The sequence below is a fragment of the Rattus rattus genome, chromosome 1 (assembly GCF_011064425.1).
Source record: "Rattus rattus isolate New Zealand chromosome 1, Rrattus_CSIRO_v1, whole genome shotgun sequence".
Classification (NCBI taxonomy): domain Eukaryota; kingdom Metazoa; phylum Chordata; class Mammalia; order Rodentia; family Muridae; genus Rattus; species Rattus rattus.
This window is the reverse complement of record NC_046154.1, coordinates 111,845,319-111,855,127: the sequence shown is the minus strand read 5'-3', so window position 1 is coordinate 111,855,127 and position 9,809 is coordinate 111,845,319.

Sequence of the window (9,809 nt, the reverse complement as noted above, 5' to 3'; positions counted from 1 at the left end):
ACTATTATTTTAAAAGCTGTTTAAATGTGTTGACTGGATGTTTGTTTCTATCTCTGAAGCTTCCTGCTACTTGTATATAACTGTGATGCTTTTCATAGGAATGACCTCTGTAGACTCATGTGTTTGAATGCTTGGCCATAGGGAGTGAAGCTATTAGGAGGTGAAACCTTGTTGAATTAGGTATGGCTCGTTGAAAAAAAAAATGTGTCACTATGGAAGCAGGCTTTGAGGTTTCTCATATGGTCAAGGTATGCCCAGTACAAACACACTTTCTTTCTGTTGCCTGTAGATCAAGATAAGGAACTCTCAGCTCCTTCTCCAGTTCCATGTGTGTCTGCATGTCACCATGTCCTACGATGATGATAATGGACTAAACCACTGAAACTATAGGCTAGTTCCAATTAAATATTTTCCTTTGTAAGAGCTGCTATGATCATGGTATCTCTTCACAGCAATGGAAAACATAACATCCTAATAAGACAGAGTGATACACCTCATCCAACAAGCTATACTTATTCCAATAAGGCCACACCTATTCCAACAGGGCCATACCTTGTAATAATGTCACTGCCTAGGTAAAGAATACTCAAACCACCACATTCCACTCCCTGACCTCCATAGGCTTGTTCAAACAATTAAATATATGGGGGACATAACTAGCCATACCATAATGCAAAATACACTTAGTCCATCTTTAAAAGTCCCATAATCTAAAACATCCTCAATAATGTTAAAAGTCCAAATTTCAAAATCTCTTCTGCAGTCCATATAATCTTTTAACTGCAATCCCCTTTAAAAACAAGAAGAACATCAAATACCTCCAATACCACAGGATATACACTGCTGTTCCAAAAATTCACAGTGAGGAAATACTAGACTAACTCAAGGCCAAAAACTCCCTGACAAACTCTAAAATCTGTGTCTTGATGTCTGATGTCCAATTCCTTTCTGGTTTGTTAACTGCAGCTCAATTCTCTTTGCTTTGTTCTACTTCCTGTTAGCAGAATACCTTTTCTCAGAAGGTATTCTATGGCTGTGGTATCTTTAACATCTAGGGGTTTCCAAGTCAACTTCAACTTCACAGCTTCTTTTTCCAATGTCTAGAATATATACATGATATTCTGGTCTCCTCCAAAGGGCTTGGCTCACTTCTCCAGCTCTATTCTCTTTAGCACTCTGGGACCTGATTAACTCTACTCCATCCTTCTTCTTTTCTTGGTGGTCATAACACCACACTAGCATTGCTATCTCCAATATGCTGGAGTCTTCCACTGCAACTAGGCTTCACCAATAGCCTCTGTTAGGGTCTCTTCATGGTGCCAAGCCTTTGACTTCTTCAGTCCTAGGCTGTCAACTGCAACTGAGGCTGTACCTTCACCAGTGGCCTTCCCTGGCCTCACATAGTAGCAAGCTTCAACTGCTCTCATTGATTGTTTCGTGCCTTCAAAACCAGTACCATCTGGGTGATTCTTAAGCATTGCCAAGTCCAGCTGAAGCTTGAGGTACATCCTTGCCTATCACTGGACACAGTTTCTTTGTGCCCTAAGAAAACACGTCCAGGAAGATTTGACCTCAGGAATATTGGTCTCTTCTTAATCAACACTTCTTAGCTCCAGGAAACGAGCATCAATTGTCTAAGTAGTCCTTACTATTTTTGACTTTAAAGATAGAGCCATGGAACTGCCTAGTTCTTCTTCTTGCTAGAACTGAATCATGGCCTTCTTTTCCTATTAAATTGTCACCAGCTTTCTGACTTAGCTGCCTAAGCTTAGCTGTCCTTGCTTTGTAGATTGACCTTGAACTCTGAGATCTCCTGAATGCTGGGATCAAAGACTTGTACCACCACACCTGGATTTAAACTTTTCTTTATCTAGAGCTTGCTCTGTCCCAGAATGGCCTGGAACTCACAGATCTCCTTGCCTTTGTCTCCTAAGATTAAAGCTGTATACCACTGGGCCTGGGCCAATACTTTTCATGCACACTATTCCTCAAGATCCATATCAAAAGCCTATGTCTGCCAGTCTCAGGATCCAGATCGCAAGTGTGTTCTCCATTTTTGGATTGTAATTCAGCCCAGCATAAAAGTCCAAATAAAAACAATAATAATGTCTAACATGATAGAACTATTTCTTCTCCAACTGCAAACATAAATACAATAATAACCTTAGCTGGGTAGAATCTTGTCCCAAGGTTACCACTCTCTTAATTCCATTTAATATCCTTGAATACAGGATTCAGCTCTATACTACTTTTTGGTGTCCATTTATTTTCTGAACCATAGATTTTGTATTTTTCCTTTTGAAGCTTGCTACATTTGATCAAAATGTTCTTCAAGAGACTAAATCAGAGAACAGTCTCTGCTGGACTTTTTTGAGACTTCCTTTGTCAATGCAATTAATATTCATATTTTTGCCTTAGCCTTAGAATCTTCAGACAAGAGCAAATGGCAGCCACAGTTTTCACCAGAATACCACAAAAACAGTCTCTAGGCCACATTCTAAAGATCATTTCCATTGAAACCTCTTAGGCCAGTGCTAGACAGTTCAAATCATTCACAGCATCAAAGTCTTCCATATTCTTCCTAAGATGGACCAATAAACCCCACTTAAATCATTCTACTGCTTTCCAAGGTCCCCAAATCCTCATTTGCTCTAAACAAATATATATCACAGCAATGTCCAAGTCCCTAGTAACAACTTCCAGGGTTTATGTGCTGTAAAGAGACACCGTGACCAAGGCAACTCTTATAATGGACCACATTTAATTGGGGCTGACTTACAGGTTCTGAAGTTCAGTCTGTTGGTATTCTGTCTAAGCTCCACCCCCAGAGCTACCTGGCAACAGCGAGGTATGCTCTACCCCACAGTTTCCTGGCAACAGTCAGTTATGCCTGACTATAAAGAAGTCTACTTGATCCCTCCTCTTCCCCTTGCTCTCTCTTGCTCTTTTCTCTTCTCTTCTCGGCTCTCTTGCCCTCTTCCCTTTTTCCCTTCTCTCCCCATCCCCACCGCCTCCCTCCATATGCTCACAGCCAGCCTTTGTTCCTCCCCTTTTCTACTCTTCTTCTCTCATTAAACCTTTCCATGTGGAACTATGTTGGTTTGTTGAGCTTTGTCCGGATGTGGGCTGAGATTTCAACCCCAACACAGTCCATTATCATCATGGCAGGAAGCATGGCAATGTCCAGACAGGCATGGCAATAGAGGAACTGAGAGTTCTACATCTTGTTCTGAAGGCAAACAGGAGAACACTAGCTTCCTCGAATGAGAAAACTCTCTCAAAGCCAACCCCAACAGTGATATCTCTTATTATCACCTTTACAATGTCATTACTTGTAGCTTCTTCATCGGTCACATAGGGCACATAAGAAGGGATCCAAAATAGCAAAAACAAATAGGTGTTTAGAATTGACTTTGTGAAGTCTTGACATTTCATAAACAAGTTTAACTTTTCAAGTCTCATTTGGTACTGAGGAATTTGTTAGCAAAATTTGTCCTATGCTTGCATATTTTAATAAGATGAACTTTCTATTAAAATCTATGCATGCTGGAGAGAACGTTGGGAAAGGGGATCTCTTTTACACTGCTGGTGGGGATGTACACCGTGGACTTCAGTATGGATTTCTTCTAAGAGCTAAATGTAGAACTAGCACATTACCTAGGCATGCTATCTTTAGGCATATGCCCAAAGAGCACTATTCATATCAGCTATGAATAGAATTGCTCTATCTGTCCATCAACTGATGAATGGTTAATGAGATGATTTCTATTAGGTATCAACAATAAAATTTACAGGAAAGCTTTAGGAACTGCAAAATACACAGAACAGAGATAAGTCAATGCTAGAGAGACAAACTGTGTTCTCTTCTGCAGACAGGTATTTATTAGAGTCATTTTTTTACAGTTTTGTATTTAACTTGGAGAATCTGTAGAGACAGAAGAAAGAAAATACCTATAAGAGGACAGCCCTGAAGGTGAAGGAAGAGAAACAAATACCCAGGAGGAATGGAGAACAGGTCTAAATGTGGAGGCTAGAAGAAAAGGCTTGAGAGAGGGAAGAGAAAAGCTCTGAAGCTAAGAGGTAATAAATGATGGGAGGAGTTGAGAATTCCACTGAAGGAAAGATTTAAGTGGGCATTGGGAGAGGGGAGAGGAGTGGGAGTTGGGAGAGAGTCATTCAAAAACTAAGGATTTGTTTAATGCTGTATACAAACCTGCCATTTATAAGCTAGCTAAAGGATATGACCAAGAAATCAGAGAGCTTGGACAGAGATGGTCTGCATGAATGCACAATGAGCTGCCACAAATCCTAGGCTCTTGTACCAAAAATCTCAGGACCAAGCACAGAATACTTCCTTATCAGTTGTTGGCCAGAGAGCCCTGAGAGGCTTCTAAAATAACAAAAGCTATTGCCAATGCTCCTTACTGCTGACCAGACCCTATTGTTTAAGGCACACTTTGATATAAAAATACTGACAAGTAAACCTGAAGCTTCCTTTGTCCGAGCTAGTTTGAACAACACCAGAAGCTACTATGCAGAATGTTTGGAGAGAAAAATGATCAGTGACCTTACCCAGCTTTCGTCTGAGTACTATAACACTGAACAGCCAGGCACAATAGACCATCTGGTAAAATAGTAGTATGATTGCTGTATGAGTAAACAACTCCTTCCTGACTGGATCAGAGGCCAGCTCCACAGGAGGGGATGCATGCCTGGGACTGTAGAGCCAGTCAAATGTCTATGGCTAGGGATATCAGAGACCCAGTGAGTAAATCTACTATTGATGTCCTAAATAAAAATGCAGTTAAATTCCTGTGTAAATATTGGTGTTTTTAATCACTGACTATTGCTGTCCTCAACTTTGGTCAGAAAAGCAATGTTTGGTGTTATTTAGAATAACAGACCCAGTTTAAAAGCAATTGAGAATATCAAGCAATTGAGTGCTAAGCTCTAAGTGGGACATCTATGTTACCCCTCTGAGAGCCAGGAGACATCAGTGAAACATGAATGCTAGAGGATGGAGAATGGTGTTGCTAGAACTGTCTTCTGTATATTATCTGTTCCCTGCAGTCATAAAAACAAAGAAGTTATGTCTGTTTGCATGAAAAAGCAAGAAAGAAGGAAGGAATAGAGGAATGAAAACAGACAGGAAGAAAGAGAAGGTAGAGAGGGAAAGTTGGACAAAGGAGTAAAACAATGGCAAGCTTGGAAGAATTGGTGGGGTCTATGGGAGTGGAAGACAGTGGGAATGGGGTTGGACTGTGAGTGTAAATTCAGTACATTGTGTACAAGTACAAAATAGTCAAAAAGAAAATTAAATCAATAACATTCACCACTGGTCTAAAACACTTCACACAAGGTCAAGCTGAATACTGTCCTCCGCTTGTAGCACTGAGCTCAGATGTAGAGGCTTAACTTACAACAATAATGGAAGCAAGATAAGAAATAATCCAAATGGAAAGAGAACCACTGCCAGTTGGATTATTTCTGCTGAGCAGAATGTTTATTTTTTTCACAGAACAAATTAGAAGTTTTCCAGATGGTTTATCTGAAGTATTTTTTTCTCTACTCCAGGCAGAGAATAAATTAGAAGTGTGCAGAAAAGGTCATCTTCACCTCTCCAAGAAGCACATTTTCATAATTAAAAGAGGCAAAGTTCAACCACATACAAAGTCATCTTCATTCAACACAAGTCACATTTGTACACTGCAGGTAGTGCTCCTTTAATCCGAAGTCTGTTGAAAACCGTTGAAAGCAAATAAATACTTTTCTGTGACCATTTCATCGTTCAGGGTAATAGTCCTCAGAATGCTAGGGAAGGAATATAGGGCGCTAATTTGCAGACATCAACAAGTGGAGAATATTTTAATTCAACCCACTGCTAGCTAAACATGTCTAAATGGGTACATGGTTTGTCTTGTAATACTACACCATCAAGGGATGTGAGAGGAGAGGCTCTGTCTCTGGCATGATACCTTCACAATAGATAATCATTTTATTTCTTACTGGATCCTCCTGAGAAGGTGAAGTAGAAGAATCTAATATTGAGTTGTTCGGGAGAGATTTTTATCACTTGTCAAATTAAGATAGCCACCTTTGTGAGATGGAAAATGAAGCTAAAAAGCAAAGCTGGGACCCTCGCAGAAATCCATTTTGATTTTTTTGCTGGTATTGAGTTGCAATGAGCAATGCATTCTGGAAGACACAGAGGAAAACTGTTTCGACACCTGCTAGTCAAGCAGGAATGAATCCTGCAGCCTTTTGACCTGGCCAGGAACTTACAGTAGACATAGTCTTAATAATGACGCTGGAAATTGGAGCACAGTTACTATGCAGGCATTACACCAGTCAAATAGGATGATTCTTACAGGCAAACAGTTTTCTCATGACCATCTTGAGGTAGTTGTCATATTTGAAAAATGTCCTGTGGTTTTGACAGACATATAGGCATAGCGAGGTTACCCATATTGTTCTTTGAGGGGATTCACTTTCACTGGATGTAAAGCTCATTTTTGGATAGTAGAGAACTAATTTCCCATTGAGGTACTATGTCATCACCCATGTTACCAGGTTATCACCATCAAGGTACTAAAGCAGTAGGAAAAGTGAGCTGGATTACTTAGTGTGCAGTGAAAAGGACAATTCTGTTTATTGTTATAGGAATATTCCCATTCCCATGATAATAGAACATGGAAGCTTTGAAACTTTTTCGTGATTCTCTACTATATTGAAAAGTAAACAATGCTTCTTTGCATTTTGACCAGTTGTATCTTTCTGTGATGGTCTCTGTCCATTGCAGTTTATAAGTGTATTTATACACACACACACACACACACACACACACATACACACATACATGTTTGTGTGTGTGTGTGTGACATGTGTGTGTATGTATATGTGTGTGTAGCAATTATAATTAAAGAACCAAAAAAGCCATAAATCTGAAAGGAATGGGAGGGAGTAGAGACCTAAGGAATGAGAAAAGTGATGCAAGCATGTATACAATTTGTGATGGTTTGCATATGCTCATCCCAGGGAGTGGCACTATTAGAAGGTGTGACCTTGTTGGAGGAAGTGTGTCACTATGGGGGTGTGGACTTGGTGATCTTCCTGCTAGCTGCCTGAGGATGTTCAGTCTGTTCCTGGCTTCCTTCAGATGAAGATGTAGAACTCTTAGCTCCTCCTGCACCATGCCTGCCTGGATGCTGCCATGCTTTTACCTTGATGACAATGGACTGAACTTCTGAACCTGTAACCCAGCCCCAATTAAATGTCATTTATAAGACTTGCCTTGGTCACGGTGTCTGTTCACAGCAGTAAAACCCTAAGACACAATTATTTAAAAGTAAGAAATGAAAGCAATGGAATGTTAGCAATACTAAAGGGCAAGCAATTCAGGAAAACTTTAAGGATATCCCACATCTCATGAAAATATTTGAACAACATTTCACATCAATAAAGACTCCACGATTCCCTTTATTTATTCCATAAATCACCTCAAAATTATGGAGTTTAGGGAGAGATAAAAATATACATTTATTATACATGAGAAAGATAGGCTTTTCAGCATATTTCCAATTTCCTTAATTTCTTCTTTATCTCCAGAATGGGCAAATCTTGACCTTTCTTATCTTTCCAAGTAGTTTAGCATCAGCTTAATTGGTCCATGGCTGTCCTCATTTGCATGAAGAGAACCATCACTGGAGTGTATTTCCTAGAAGGCAGTGTTACTCAGTATTCTGTACAGGAACAGAAGCCATGGAGAGACTATATTACCGAAAAGAATATTGTAGATTAAACAATTATCCCATAATTGCTGCTTTCATACTGGAAAAGCTGAAAACAGTAGCCATTCAGTCTAGGAGGCTGGAGGCTTCATCTGTCCCAACCAGACCCTAAAGCCTGCTGGAGTCTTGCAGGGCTGCAGATCTTTGGTCTGTAATGAGGTCAGCACAGAGTTCCGTCTACAGCAGCAACAACGTAGATGTGCTTAAGCAAAGAGTGCAAAATCTAGCAGGGAAAATGATACTGTACTTTCCGTAGACTTCATATCTGGGCTCCTCACTGCAGGTAGGTGCTGTTTACTCTGAGAAAGAGCCTTACTCCTTAGTAAATCCTTGGAAAGGCCTCCACAGGGCCACCAAGGAGTGTGTTTTAAGAGGTCCCAGATCCAGTCAAGCTAACAACGCAGCTTTATCGGCACAATCAGTATTGCCCTACTGTGGCCTAACGGCTCAGGAGTGTCTGCCTACACCAGAGAGGAGCAGTCAGTCTCCTAATCTCTATCCTAAGGCTCTGTTTTTTGAGTAGAGACCTGATGGGGTATGCTCTTGCATCATTTGCTGTCTATGGGAGTTCTTTACTTACAGGAGTGAAGCCAGGGCAAATGTACCGGAAGAGGAGGTAACTGCACCGCTTCCTCCAACGCGGCTGCTTGTATAACAGCTCCACATCCACACGTCGACAAATACGTCAAAAACTACTTTATTTGAGGAAGATACTTCCATTATGTTTGGAGAAACATACTCTTTTTTCAACACTGAATCTCGGACTCTGGTAGATGGCAGAATTGAAACTGTGGTGTACTCCTGCAGCAGATGAGACGACAAGACAGAAGACAGGAGGCTGCAATGCTGAACCCATGACAAGTGCCACATCGTGCCACGCTGTTCACGTGCAGCTGGGAGAAAGCACTGTCTCCACCGTTATTTGGACTTAATACTTATATCTTATCTCTAAGGAAAAACTACATACGTTTTACATCCAATTCTTTTTTTCAGTATTTATTTTTTTGTTCATTTATTTATTTATTTAATGTGTTTGCTATTTGGCCTGCATGTATACCTGCGTACCACATGTGTCTGATACCCACAGAAGTTGGACAAGGACATTGGATTACCTGAGACTGTAGGTACAGACAGTTCTGTGCTGCCTCGGGGGTGTGGGAATCAAACCTGGGTACTCTAGAACTAACAGTGCACTTGAACACTGAGCTGTGTCATCAGCCCCATATAAATCTACATGCTTGTAAATATTGATGGTTTCAGAGAGTTAGAAAGATTCCCAATAGTGTTTAAATGAAGCTTTATTTTAATAATTAAAATTGTCTAGTGGTGTAAATAAACTCCTTCACTGATAATTTAGTTTTAGACTATATTGTTGAGATAACTTATAATATAATCAAACTTTCTGTAAATACAAAATTGTTATGTTCATTGGAGAACAGTTACAAGATTGAGGTAAACTAACTATAAGAATCTCTACATGCACTCTGCAGCGTATTCAGAAGGAAGGGCCAGCACGGGTATGGTCTCATGAAAGACTGAGCTCTTCAATACTATACACTAGTATGGAATAATTTTACTAACAGAAAAAAAGTCTTTTATACATGCCAAATATGACATCCCTGCTGAGGCTATATGTTTCCATTTAAACAAATAACTGGCTTTACTCATATGAGAATATTCTTATTATTTGTATAATCATTTTGTTACCTACTAACACAATACAGGAATAAATTAGAAGCAGTCATCAAATTTTTCATATGATAGTTACATTAATTCTTTTGAGAAACATTTGTGTGTGTGTGTGTGTGTGTGTGTGCGTGTGTGTGGTATGTGTATGGTGTGTGTGTGAATTAGTGTGTGAGTGAGTGTGTGTGTGTGTGTATGTTTGTGTGCACGTGCGTGTGTGTGTGTGTGTGTATCTTGATCATATTTATGTCTCACTCCATCTCTGAACTCATCTCTGATCCACTCTCTCCCTTTCATCCATCTTTTTTTGACTGTTGGTTGGTTTTGTTTTTTGTT